This window comes from Ictalurus punctatus, chromosome 11 (assembly GCF_001660625.3).
Source record: "Ictalurus punctatus breed USDA103 chromosome 11, Coco_2.0, whole genome shotgun sequence".
NCBI classification, from domain to species: domain Eukaryota; kingdom Metazoa; phylum Chordata; class Actinopteri; order Siluriformes; family Ictaluridae; genus Ictalurus; species Ictalurus punctatus.
In genome coordinates this window covers 39,016-50,777 of record NC_030426.2, presented here as the reverse complement: position 1 = coordinate 50,777, position 11,762 = coordinate 39,016, and the positions used below count along the sequence as shown (strand labels likewise).

The window sequence follows — 11,762 nt, the reverse complement described above, 5'->3', positions numbered from 1 at the left end:
CTATGAATATTGAAAAGAGGCACTTTTACGTTAGTTTGATTAAGATTCCATCTATTTTTGCTTCTATTGTTTGACTATAATAGTTAGATTTTTAGGAGTAGATTATTTATTACATTTTTAGAGTTAATTCATTATATTTTTAAAGTGCTTTTTCAAATATGGGCATTGTTATGAACACTTTTATCCAAGATATGTTACTTTGGTTAAATAAGGCTATTATTCCATCTAATTTTCTAGTTTATTTATTTATTCCGATTTAGACTTCAATTAATTTTTAAACCTGGCTATCCATTTTATCTACAAAAGTGTCCAATAGCTGTAAAGTGTGGTGCACGATGGACTGGTACATGAGCGGTTCTAAACCACCAGACAGAAGACTTGGCCCTGTTTAAGGTCTGTTGGCCTCAGACCACCCAAATGTGCGCTGTGCTAGTGGACCCAAGAGGCCCGGCTACCTACCTTGCTCTAACCAGAAAAGACTCTTGTTGACACCACAAAGTTTCCCAAGTCACCTGAACAGAGCCTGTGACCAGGTCTATCCAAGTAACCTTTCATTAACACCGCAAGGTATCTGGGCTTCCCAGCTAGGTCCCATGTAATACATCACCCCCAGATGGCCCTGGTCAGGTTTCCCCTACCTGTTTCATCTCACAAGGAGTTTGAACCCTTCAGGAAGCCATCAACCTTCTACTGGGGTGTGTCCCTTGGGGTTAAACGTGTGTCACCGGATTCCTTCCCCACCTTGCTCCAGCATAGTATATTCGGGAATTAATCAGGCTTCTACTGATGTAGCCGCCCCCTGGCTCAGAGTGTGAGTGGCTGTGTCTAGCAAAGTTATTGTTAGGAATGGTGTTTCTGGTTATGGTAGATTCTAAAAAATATTAGATGAGCTCTTAAGGTTAGGATTGAGGCTAGGTTTAGGGTTAGATTTGGGATTGAGATTAGGATAAGTTTAAAGTTGGTTTGATTAGGGTTGGGACCTGGGCTATGCTTAGGTCAATGTTTGTTTAGAATTAGGGCTAAGTAAAAATTATTTATTTATTAATTTAATAATTTAATTTATGGAGGGCTCAGATTTCGAGGAGATTCTGGGTAAGTGCCCTTATGAGTCTCCTCATTCTCCCTTTTTTTTTAATCATTTTTATTTATTTATTTATTTTTTTATTTTTTTAAATGTGACCAGTTTAATTAACAACCAAATTAATTTACTCTAAACCCCCTACAAGTAAATGTATATAAACTCTATGTAACCCATAAATTACTGAATCAACTTTAAACTTTGAACTTTAGGATTTCAGTGCATTGGAGCGAGTGCTTTGCTTCAACTAGTTGGAGATTAAAAAATAGGTGTGTAATCACTTGGGAATAAACAAGTTGTATTGACTCGGTATAAAGTAGACCATACTAATTTAAATGATCCATAAGTATCGTAATCAACTTTTTTTTTGTAACAAATTTAATTATTCTAATAAATTAAACAAGCAAATTAGTTTTTGCATATAAATGCATATAGAAATGTGCATATGCATATACACTATACATATTCAATAAATTATTCAATAGACTTTAAACTTAGAACTTTTGGATTCATGTACTTTGGAGCTGAATAACAATTAGGAACTGATGAACTGTGACTAGCTGGAACTATGTGTCTGTTTTTCATTCAGTCCATTTGGGAATTTTGTATTTAGTCTCCTTATCCATTGTTCTTCCAAATTTCTTCTTTCCTGTGTGGACCAGTTCAGGTTGTGGACTATGGGTACATGTTGTTGCTCTGTCTGGTGCATGTCGTCGGAAGTGTGAGACCAGATGAGTTTGTCTTTTTCCGGTGTGTGATGTTATATCTGTGTGAGTTCAGCCGTGTCTTGACTGACGTACTGGTTTCTCTCAGGTTCTGCATCCCGCATGTTTCGCATGTGATGAGGTAAACACAGTTTTGCTCAAAGGGATGTTTAGGCAAAGTGTATAGGCCATTTTTGGGGTTGATGGATTTTATCTTACAATTTGGTGGTTTCAGTTTGCTTTGTACAAATAGGTCTTTTATGTTTCTGAACCTTCTGAAAGCTGAGATCATTTTGAGATCCTTGTCTTCTCCCACTAGTTGGTTAAAATATAATTTCAGTGCTTTGTTTATTTTCACAGAATATTTGGAGGATGTGGTTACTTGTGGGATCATCGTGTTTTCCAAGCTCACAGAATTTGAGTCACTACATGATCTGTGTTATTCATCTCCCCGTTCCTGGTGAGTACGTTTACATTTATTCATTTAGCAGACGCTTTTATCCAAAGCGATTTACAAATGAGGAAGTAGACCGTAGGTAAGATCTGGAGTAGTCTCTGTACCAGAGGGCTTGAAATAGAGTTTGTGTGGCATTATTAAAATCTTTACTCTGAGTACAGCTCCTCTTAAATCCTAGTAATTGTGACTTGATGATGCCTTTAAACGTATTGTGGGGATGGTCACTTTTTTGTGTAATAAGGCTTGCGTATCCGTTTCTCTTAAGTGCACCCTGATGTCTAATTTCTTGGTCTTATTAAATTGTTGGCCTTTATATGTGGTGGTATCCAGAACTTTGATTTCTTTATCATTTAAATCATGTTTAACTTTTATTGCCTCATGTTGGTCATTAAGAAATTGAATGTAACTATGGATTTTTTCTTCCCCATGTGGCCATGTACCCTAGATTGTCTAAGTTTAATTTCTGTAGCTGAAAAGATGATAAACTCATTCACTGTCACTCTGATAGATTACTATAATGCTGTTTTAGCTGGAGTGTCTATATCCACATGTAATAACCTCCAATATTTCCAAAACTCTGCTGTCAGGATCCTGACTGTGACCAGGACACCGTCATATTACTCCTGTTCTGGAGTCCTTGCACTGGCTCCCGGTCAGGTTCTGTGTCCATTTTAAGCTTATGATGTTGATATACAAAGCATTACATGGCTTGGCTCCTCATTACTTATCTGCTTTATCAATTCCTTACACCCCAAATTGCAGACTGTGCTCCTCACAGTGTAATCTGTTAACTGTTCCACAAACGTGCTTAAAATCTACGAGTGATGGGGCTTTTTCTGTCTCTACTCCTTCCCTTAGGGAAGGTCAGACTTTTTGGCATTTTTAAAGCTCAACTCAAGACATAATTTTTAAACTAGCATTTGCTTGCTGATGACTACTTTTATTATTTTAATAATTTTTTCTGTGTACTGCTTTTTTTGTGTACAGCGCTTTGATAAGCTGCTTTTAAAGGTGCTCTATAAAATTAGTTTATTATTATTAAGTATCTAAAGCAGGGGTGTCTGAATACGGCCCTCTGGCCAAAACCGGCCCGCTAGGAGGTTCAATCCGGTCAGCAGGATGAATTTTGAAAGTGAAGAAAAAAAGCATAAAAAAGACACGAACTAGAAATTTTTAATAAAATGCTATTCCTAAATTATCTGCTAGGGGCACACTGTTTTAGTCAGAGTAGAAGACGTGGCACACAACTCTGAGACTCGGACCAAACAGCAGATGGCGGCAATGCGCCTTCTGCTATTTGTTATAACGGTGTTGTCTACCCTATTTTCTACTTGCCCCCACGTCCTCATTAGCCAAAAAGGAGAAAAGTGGATACAGAGTGTAGAGTTTTCCAAGAAAAATGGACCGCTTCATATTTATTCACAGAGATGAATAGGTAATAGTTTAAAAATGTGCAATTTAATGTTAGTCAACAGCTTCACTACAAAAGTTGGGTTTGGTGGAATCCTATTGTTCATGTAATGTCCGGCCATCCATCCATCCTCTACTGCTTATTCCTTTTCAGGGTCATGGAGAACCTGGAGCCTATCACAGGGAGCATCAGGCACATGGTGGAGTACACCCTGGACAGGGTGCCAGTTCATGTAATGTCATAAATTTTAAAGTGCAATACTATATTTTTCAGTTCCAAATACCTGTGACTTAGTTTTTTTTTGCATTTGTACAAACACTGTGACCAGTTGTAATGCACACATGTAAATGATAATCAGAAGCAAATTGCACATGTTTGTCTTAAGAAATCTGAGGTTGTTCATGATATGTATTGTAAAAAGATATTTCATTAAATATGAAGATTTCCCTAATGTACTTGTACTTCTTTGCAAGAAAACAAAGGGAAAACATGGACTTGTTATTTATAGGTAAGTATGCTATGATTTTACTGGCCCGGCCCACTTGACCTCTAATTAGACTGTACGTGGTCCTTGAAGTAAAATGAGTTTGACACCCCTGATCTAAAGTAATGGGTTGGTTTGCATTGGCACATGGGGAGGACTGTTTCCTACCAGTCTGCCATATGGATGTTGGCATATGCGGGTGCAAATTTCTTTCCCATTGCCGTGCCTTTAATTTGTAGATAGAATTTCATCTTTTAACTCAGTCATTTTTGGTGATGCTTAATTCTAGTAATTCTAGGATAATGTCATCGGGTCTGTTGGGGTCTGGGGTTTTATCAAAAGATTGTCTGACTGCTTAAAGCCCTTTATTTGTTCCTATGTTTGTGTAGAGATCATTGATGTCCATTGTAAAAAGCAGGCTATGGAGTTCTAGTGTGGCCTCTTTTACCTTTTGGATAAAATCTTGAGTCCTTATATAGCTTGGGTGAATCGTGGAGAGTGGGTTAAGGGTGAAGTCTAAAAGGTCTGCATTTTGTAAGATTCGCTGTTCATCAGATATAATTGGTCTTCCTGGTAGCATTGTATGTGTGGGCTAACTATCCTATGGTTTGTGTATTTTTGGCAATAAGTAGAATCTCCTTAGCCTTGTTGGATTTTCTCCCTTCAGTTATTTTGCCTTTGAACTGATGTATTTATTTTTTCTACAAATAGGGTAGCTGTCTCCATGTATATTGGGTGTTTAAATTTTTTTTGTAACATGTGCTATTTAGTTGTCTGAGGGCCTCCCCCTACATACTGTGGTCTGTCTATAATGACCACTGCTCCACCTTTGTCTGCTGGTTTGATAATTATGTTTGTGTTTTCCCTTAGGTTTTGATTGTCCTTCTTTCTGCTTCTGGGGTTAGGGGTTATTGGTAGGCTTGTCATAGTCCTGTGATCCCTATTTATCAAGGCATGGACTATTTTTTTTTTCTGTATTTTGCCGGGTGGGGGTTCCGATTTGGGCTGGAATGGTAGGGTGTTCCTGTCCTGGGTTTAAAAAAAAAAAAAAAAAAAAAAAAAAAAAGGCCAGTTTCAGTCTACGGTGGTATTGGGTGATCTGTGCAGCAATCTCTTTTACGTTTTGGTCCTAGTGTCTGGTATAAACGAGAGACATTTTTTGTAGGATCTCCATTTCTGCCTCAGATAAAGTGATGTTTTATGAAAGGTTAATCACCATTTTGTTTCCTGATTCCCTTGGGCTCTTCAGTGAAACCAGTTTAAATGATGCCTCCAATTTTCCCAGACTGCCCTGCCCGTTTTGGACTCCAGTGAATATTGTCCATATTGGTCTTAAACTGGAAGATTGGGAGCAATGAGAGACTTAGTCCTGTGCACTTGATTATGTCATTTATAACAGTTAGATTCTTCTTTAGAGGGTAGTTTTGATGCAAAGTGTCACGAAGTGAAATATGGTCCCCGATCACTGACTATCTCTTCTTGGATTCTGCAGTACCTGAATACATGCTGGAAAAGCAATTTGGCTGTTGGGATGGTGAGTAGTGGAATTAGGCTCAGCGACTTGGAAAACTGGTTCCATATTCTTGGAACCTGGCCTGTAGGACAAAGTGAACTGGAAACGTGAGAAGAATAATGACCAGCGGGCTTGACGAGGTGACAGACACTTGGCAGTATGTAGGTACTCCAGGTTCTTGTGGTCTGTGAATATGATGAAGGGGTGTGTTGCTCCCTCCAGCCAATGCCACCATTCCTCCACAGTTAATTTTACTGCCAAGAGTTCTCAATTTCCCACGTCATAGTTACGTTCTGCCAGTGACAACTTCTGGGAAAAGGCGGCCACGGGGTGAAGCTTGGGCTTATCTCTGAACCGTTAAGGCTTTGAGCTGTCCTCTCTTGTTTCAGATGAATCGACCTCTACAACTAAGGGCTTGGACGGGTTTGGGTGCTTAATGGTTGGAGCTGTGGTGAAGGCTTCCTTGAGATGCTTTAGTGCTGCTTGGGTGGCTGTATTCCAGGACAATCGTTTTGGGTTCTCTTCTGTCTTTTGGCTGGTTTAAGACTAAAAATTGCCACATCCTCATGAAGGGATTTATGATGAAAAAAGTCCAACACTCTAATCCTCAATCCTCTTCCTCCACCTATCCCCCAGCCTACACTCACACATAACCTGCAACTTCTAGAGAACCACACCCACACAGTCTACTCCACACCATCACCACACCACACCTCTAAGCTCGCAATGAACAAAACAAACAAGGAACAAAAGAAAAACTGTTTGTTGGACTTTTGTAATCATAAATCACTTCATGAGGCCACACAAATTTTTTGACGGGTCTTAAACCTGTCAAAAAAAGGGTCAGAACCTGCACAAACCAAAACACAAACTCTAACCACTACAGTGCTGGGGTTCACTCTGGGCCTCACGGTGCAGCGCCAAGCTGGGCCTCTGCAGGAGGCAAGCTAGGCATACCTGGTAGGTCTGTTTGAGGAAACCAACTTGTGCACTATCCACATCAAGAGATTGACCATAATGCCCAAAGATATTCAGCTGGCCTGCCGTTTCTGTTTCAGGCGGCGTTGTGCTGGATGGAGCTTGACTGGCCTCGTGTGTCCAAACTTGGGAACGACAATTTCCCAGGCCCCGTAGGGAACACATGAAGTTACCTAGGAGCAGTGATGAGAATGAACGTTGGTACTCATTAATCATTGGTCTATCTTTTTTATTATTATTATTATTTATTTTTTTATTTAAAAAAAAAAAAACACCTTTAATCACATGGTAGCACTTCTGCTACCATGTAAGGTAGCAGAAGTGGAAGGTTTCTTTTAAGGTCTCTGTGTGCAAGAGAAAACATCGAGTCAGCTTAAACTAAAATCTATTATGAAAACTTTTACCATGGATACAAAGTGTAAGTGTGCAGAACAGATATGGTAGACATATGCTAACACAGCTTGTATTGCACTTGAAAGAATAAAACATGAATTGTTTAATGAATGTCAATTAAATATATATATATATATGCTAAATATTTAAATCCTTCTAAAATTATCTTCTGAAGTATAACTTTTGAAACTTGAAAATGAACAGGAAAACACAACAAAAATATTTTTACTATATACAACACTGGCTGTTCTAATTCAAAATTGATTAAAAAAAAAAAAAAAAAACTCATGACAGCATTTCCCACCACAGGTGTTATAAGTGTCCAATATATTAAATAGTGCTTATTCCATAGATTTAAACCGTTTGATCTGAGAAAGATTGGGGGGAGGGTGTTGGAGGGTAATCAAATTAATTATTTGATTAATTTGAAATCACATTTTTAGAAATTAGGTCATTCTGGATTATCCGATGTTACCATTCTCTCTGAATCTAGCATGTGCAAAACAGCTGCATTAGAGGTGGTTACACCCGCTGCCATTTTATCTGTCATCACTGGTAGATTTTGTAGGGATGGGTATCTAAGTACATTCAAAATGACACCATCTGGACTTAACAACAATTTACTGGGAGTACAGATGATTTGCCCACCTGAGACTTGTGATGGAGTCTTGCTTTTAACCTGTGGTAGATGGCTAGGGACTATCATGCTAATATTTCCAGGTTGCACAGGCCTAACTGGTTGACAAGTTGCTATTAAAAGTGTGTTAATAGATGGAGATACTGTTGCAACACAAGTGTTTTGACTACTACTCATTGTACTGCCAATTAGTGTTACAGTTGCCACAAGAAGTGTCTGCATCCTTGATACTGTACTACTCATGGGTGACACGGTGACCACTGGGGATAGCCAGGAAATCACCGGTTTTACTGCTGTTATGACTGATTTCAATTTCGGTGCAGCACTGGAAGATTCTGTTTGTAAAAGGTCTGGAGTGTTTGTGCTCAGTAAACATCTTTGTAACTGAGCAGAAACTGCGATGTTTTCCTTTGGGAAAGTCTTACAATATGGGTCAAGCATTGTTGCCCAGATGATTGGACAGAGACACTTGTGCAAAACTAGAAGAATTAATGGTGACTGGTGGGGACCTGACTGCAGTTAAGATTATTAACAGAGACAGATTGTTCAATCTTTGCTGGGATGGGTGCCGGTTGCCTGACTGATGTATCATGTGACCTTATACTCGGTGTTACCATTCTCAGACCTTGAACAACTGAAGCATCAGGAGGAGCAGTCAGAGTACCTGCCACCCTTGGGGCAGGATAGACAGGATTTGTCCCCGGTTGGCCAGTAGGATGCACAGTGGGACTTGAGATAAGAAGAACATGACTGCCAGATGCAAGTTATTGAGCAGGTACCACAAACCTTGTGTTGTTAAGGAACAATTGGGTTCTAGGAGCAAGTGGGGCAGTAGTATTGATCACAACTTTTTCCTGAACTGTTGTGGTGCCAGGGAAAGCATTTATAGGAGATCTCACCGTAGAAGGCATTACTGATTGAATTCCAATAGAAGGGTTGTCTGATACATGTTTTGCTGTTGTGGAGCTCAGAGCTAGAGGCTGAGAGGCCCTTGTCAAAGAGCTGATGATAAGAAGTTTGATAGCTGTAGAAGCCGTACTAAGGGATATACTATCCAACGGTTTGTCCTGCATCACTCCCATTGGTAAAGTAGTGCCTTTGTTAAATGGGCTTCCTAATACAGAACAGCCTATACTTGGAGCTGAGCTGCTAGCTACTAGCTCTGATCTATTATTTAGGATGTCTGATACTGAGATAGTGGTTGACACGGAGTGAGACGGACTCTTTTGTTGTACTGCTGAAAGGAGTTCAGAGGAGGCCATATGCCCAGTGTCATAAGTGGAAAACATAACAGTTTTGCCATCAACAAATCCAGTTGATTTGACATTGGTCAATCATTGGTCTATCTAACCTTTTCATTTGGTTAGTTACTTTGTTTATCTATCGTGTTTAAGAATGGACATTGTCACAAAGCAGCTGTACAGATATCTGGATATATTATTTCAATGTAAACTTGAAAAAAAAATCTGTCATGAAATGAGGGTATGTTTTTAAAGTAGTTTTAATGCTGAAAGACTGTAAAAAGCGAAGGTAAAAAAACTAAATTATAGAAGATGAAATTACCATTTAATTAACAGTTAAATACTATTAATGTAAATACAAGAAAATGTGATACATTTTGCATTATTGCTTTGTAAAAAAAAAATTCATTATTTTACCATACAAACCCTTAAAACCACAGTAAAGTACACTAAACAGTAAATCACTGTGTTTACTACAGATGCATGCTCTTTGAACTGTTTTTATTCTCCTTGTGTTTTTTTTTTTAAACAATAAGTCACAAAGATATGGTCAACAAGAATGTGTGTGTGTGTACCTCTATGAAAATAAACCATTTTAAGCCTGTCCTGGTCTCTCCCATTCACTACATGATCATTTTATATCAATGACTCCTTTAGAGTCAGAGAGGACTTAACGAAGAGTGTTCATGATTATAAGTAATGATTTGTTATTATAAGATAACATTTATTGATCCCACACTGGGGAAATTCCTTCTTTACAGCAGCTCAGTTACACAAAAAACAGTTAGGAAAGAACACACATTAAATAGGAATAGAATTGAAATAAAGTATCTAAAAATACATATATACAATAGGAATAGAAAAAATAAGAATTAGAGTAGAAAAAAAATAAGTGATACACTCCCAAGTCTTTACAAATAAAAACTAATGCAGTATTATGGAATTATTATTATTATTATTATTATTATTATTATTATTATTATTAAATTGATATAAAATGCAATGTGTGACATGTTTTAAAGTTGTCTATTTTATTGGCCATATGCATCGTATTGCATGTATATGGCATTGCATCATAATAAAATATATTAAAAAGCATAATTTTATGTTTTGAAGCGGTCTCTATTTATTTATTTATTTATTTATTTATTTATTTATTGGCTTTTCAGTTGTCCAATATGTGCCACGCTGCTGCATAATATACAGAAAGCATATTTTTAACGAGCATTTTGTGTTATTTCCTTTTGTGTCCAAACAGTGCTCAAGACGTTGCATCACGTGCGCTGGCGCATTACGCTTGATTTGGCGACTTTTCTGAAACAAACAAGCAATGCACATACCACACCAAGCTGCTGAAAAAATAAACATTTCACATGAAATCTGTCTGGTGAGCACAAAGAAACACATTCTGTAAAGTTCAATAATTGTTTGTTATTTAAATACATATTTTGTGGTGTAAACCATTTATATTAATGTCATAGTAACTCACATTACATGGACCTGTTGGCTGTCTGGATGGAACATTTTACCCTTTTAATATATAACCTTACACAGTGAAAATTAATGAATTTTCTCTGACTCTTTTTTTTAAAACGTTTGTAATGCTACAGTTTAGCAGTCTGTTGTGATGTGGCGAGGCGAATTTCTTGTTAAAACGAGATATCGTACTGGTTATTGGTTCCGTTCAGTGTGAGTAAGTTTTGAATATGCATTAAAATGTACACTTGCCGCTTTTGTAGTTTAGCAGTGAAAAGTCTGAGGGAATATGTTCTCTACTGCAGACTGCATCGCAACGGACCATTTTCAAATGTGTTGCAGTTGATTGCAAACCCTCAGATTTTAATCCATGCACTCAGATTTGTAATCCGGGCGCACCACGTTAAACTGGATTTATATTGGACATTCACTGCACATTCAAAATTCTCTCTTGTATTTCTCAAGAAATAAACACACAAAAAGGACATAATGTGTACTGTCTTAATAATGTGTATTGAGTGGACATAGAACCAATACAAAACTGAATATATTTTTTAATTTTCTCCCGTTAAAGTCCGTGGAAGCCAATCTTTGAGAAACACAGGTCATCAGCGCTTTATAGTGATGGAGTCAGTAAGGGACCTCCTAAAAAAATGCATGTCCTGGGCAACTGTATAAAATTCTACTAAGTGTATAGTCATCTACTTCACAGGATATCTAACTTATTGAAGTGTTAGGATACAGTATAGATAAAGTATTTTTTTTTTTTTTATAGCATATATATTATTAATGATGTACCTTTTTATTACTCATATAAACTTATTGTGCTCTATAAAACCCAGGGTTAGTCTTAGTAACTGTAGCAAAATGTTGTTTTTATTGCTTAAAAAATTTCTGTAAATAAATAGAAATTAAATTTCATTTGTATCATTCACACTATTATACTCCATTCTTCTTATCAATGACATTTTGAAAATAATCAAGAGTTTTGTTTAAAAATAAGAAAATAATTCAAATGCAATAACATTGCTTATAGGAGTGACACATGTAAAACCAAATGTACTATGATGCAGATTATTATTGCTATCAAGTACACCAAATAGAATCTCAGTTTTTAATAATTTCTCTTATTATAATTTTAAAAGAAAAACTACATTTATATTTATTTTACAAAAGAGAAAAATAATAAAAATGTAATAACTTTGACTGGCTTGCCACCTTGCCTCAGTCATGATATTTTTGAAGGTGTGCTCTCTTATGATGTTGCTCTTTACATCAAGGACTTTTTTTAAGAAGAGGTGGTTCACTTACCCAATTCTTAGCAGTCGAATCAGACAGTTCAAATATAATGGCTCTGATGTGTTCACAAAACTTTGTGAGGTCAGTTCAC

At 37.2% G+C, this 11,762-nt stretch overlaps 1 long non-coding RNA gene across 1 annotated transcript; it reads left to right on the top strand.

The window, feature by feature from the left end:
• The first annotated feature begins 1,183 nt into the window (after window positions 1-1,183).
• LOC108271715 (uncharacterized) lies at window positions 1,184-10,780 on the top strand. The gene is made up of 5 exons (XR_001813912.3): window positions 1,184-1,924; window positions 2,143-2,242; window positions 3,804-3,882; window positions 6,706-6,822; window positions 10,155-10,780. It is a non-coding gene; the product is annotated as an uncharacterized LOC108271715 (long non-coding RNA).
• The last annotated feature ends 982 nt before the right edge of the window (window positions 10,781-11,762 follow it).